Source organism: Oncorhynchus nerka, linkage group LG8 (genome assembly GCF_034236695.1).
Source record: "Oncorhynchus nerka isolate Pitt River linkage group LG8, Oner_Uvic_2.0, whole genome shotgun sequence".
Classification (NCBI taxonomy): Eukaryota; Metazoa; Chordata; class Actinopteri; order Salmoniformes; family Salmonidae; genus Oncorhynchus; species Oncorhynchus nerka.
The window spans coordinates 68,699,223-68,701,722 of NC_088403.1; the positions used below are offsets into that span (position 1 = coordinate 68,699,223).

The 2,500-nt window shown below is 48.2% G+C and overlaps 1 pseudogene; it reads right to left on the reverse strand.

Annotated features, from left to right (window-relative positions):
* The window catches only part of LOC135572791 (tripartite motif-containing protein 2-like), a 27,053-nt pseudogene that overhangs the window by 16,135 nt on the left and 8,418 nt on the right, over nucleotides 1-2,500 (reverse strand).

Here is a 2,500-nt window from a genome sequence, read left to right on the forward strand (position 1 = left end):
AGAGATAAGAAAAATAAATAATTAAAGAGCGAGGCTATATACAGGGTATTACGGTACAGAGTCAATGTGGAGGCTATATACAGGGTATTACGGTACAGAGTCAATGTGGAGGCTATATACAGTACACAGGTATTACGGGGGTACAGGTGTTACGGTACAGAGTCAATGTGGAGGCTATATACAGGGTATTACGGTACAGAGTCAATGTGGAGGCTATATACAGGGTATTACGGTACAGAGTCAATGTGGAGGCTATATACAGGGTATTACGGTACAGAGTCAATGTGGAGGCTATATACAGGGTATTACAGTACAGAGTCAATGTGGAGACTATATACAGGGGGTACCGGTACAGAGTCAATGTGGTACAGAGTCAATGTGGTACAGAGTCAATGTGCGGGGGGAAGGGAGGGTCAAGGTAATTGAGGTAATATGTACATGTAGGTAGAGTTATTAAAGTGACTATGGATGATAACAGAGAGTAGCAGCAGTGTGAGGGGGGACGACGACAATGCAAATAGTCCATTTGATGATGTTCAGGAGTCTTATGGGGGTAGAAGCTGTTTATAGAATCCTCTTGGACCTAGACATGGCATACCGGTATGGTAGCAGAGAGAACAGCTTATGATTAGGAAATCTTTGATAATTTTTCAGGGCCTTCTCCTGACTCCGCCTGGTATAGAGGTCCTGGATGGCAGGGAACTTGGCCCCGGTGAGGTACTGGCCCGTACGTATTGCCTCTGTAGTGCGGTCGGAGGCCGAGCAGTTGCAGTGATGCAACCCGTCAGGTTGCTCTCGATGGTGCAGCTGTTAAATATTTTGAGGATCTGAGGACCCTTGCCAAATATTTTCAGTCTCCTGAGGGGGAATAGGTTTTGTTGTGCCCTCTTCACGACTGTCTTTGTATAATTTGACCATGTTAGTTTGTTGGTGATGTGGACGTCAAGGAACATGAGGCTCTCAACATGCTTCACTTCAGCCCCGTTGATGAGAATGGGGACGTGCTCGGTCTTCCTTTTCCTGTAGTCCACAATCATCTCCTTTGTCTTGATCACATTTAGGGAGAGGTTGTTGTCCTTGCACCACACGGTCAGGTCTCTGACCTCCTCCATATAGTCTATAGTCTCCTCATTGTCGGGGATCAGGCCTGTGTCATCAGCAAACTTAATGATGGTGTTGAAGTCATGCCTGACTGTGCTATGAGTGAACAGGGAGTACAGGAGGGGACTGAGCACGCACCCCTGAGGGGCCCCTGACCCATGCTGAGGATCAGTGTGGCGGATGTGTTATTACCTACCTTTACCACCTGGGGGCGGCCCGTCACGAAGTCCATTTGCAGAGGGAGGTTTTTAGTCCCAGGGTCCTTAGCTTAGTGATGAGCTTGGAGGGCACTATGGTGTTGAACGCTGAGCTGTAGTCCATGAACAGCATTCTCACATAGGTGTTCCTTTTGTCCAGGTGTGAAAGGGCAGTGTGGAGTGCAATAGAGATTGCATCATCTGTGGATCTTTTGGTGCAGTATGCAAATTGGAGTGGGTCTAGGGATTCTGGGATACTGGTGTTGATGTGAGCCATGACCAACCTTTGAAGGTTTTTTATGGCTACAGACGTCAATGCTACGAGTTGGTAGTCATTTAGGCAGGTTACCTTAGTGTTCCTGGACACAGGAACTATGGTGGTCTGCTTGAAACATGTTGGTATTACAGACTCAGACAGGGAGAGGTTGAAAATGTCAGTGAAGACACTTGCCAGTTGGTCAGTGCATGCTCAGAGTACATGTCCTGGTAATCCATCTGGCCCTGCGACCTTGTGAATGTTGACCTGTTTAAAAGGTCTTACTCACACTGGCTGCGGAGAGCATGATGACACAGTCGCCCGGAACAGCTGGTGCTCTCATGCATGTTTCACTGTTACTTGCCTTGAAGCCAGTATAGAAGTTAATTAGCTCGTCTGGTAGGCTCGTGCCACTGGGCAGCTCTCGGCTGTGCTTCCCTTTGTAGTCTGTAATAGTTTGCCAGCTCTGCCACATCCGACGAGCATCGGAGCCGGTGTAGTACAATTCATCTGACCACTTCTGACCGACAGACAGACAGACATCTCTCTCTCTCGCTCTCTGTTTGCTCTCAATGTTTCCACATCGGTGTAGTACGACTATATCTTAGTTCTGTATTGATGCTTTGCCTGTTTATTGGTTCATCGGAGGGCATAGTGGGATTTCTTATAAGCTTCCGGGTTAGAGTCCCGCTCCTTGATGGTCTCATGGTCTGAAAGTCTTTAGGTTCCTTTTGGAAAACTCCAAGCGGTCTGTGTGCCTTTTACTGAGGAGTGGCTTCCGTCTGGCCCCTCTACCATAAAGGCCTGATTGGTGGAGTGCTGCAGAGATGGTTGTCCTTCTGGAAGGTTCTCCCATCTCCACAGAGGAACTCTGGAGCTCTGTCAGAGTGACCATCGCATTCTTAGTCACCTCCCTGACCAAGGCCCTTCTCTCCCGTTCGCTCTT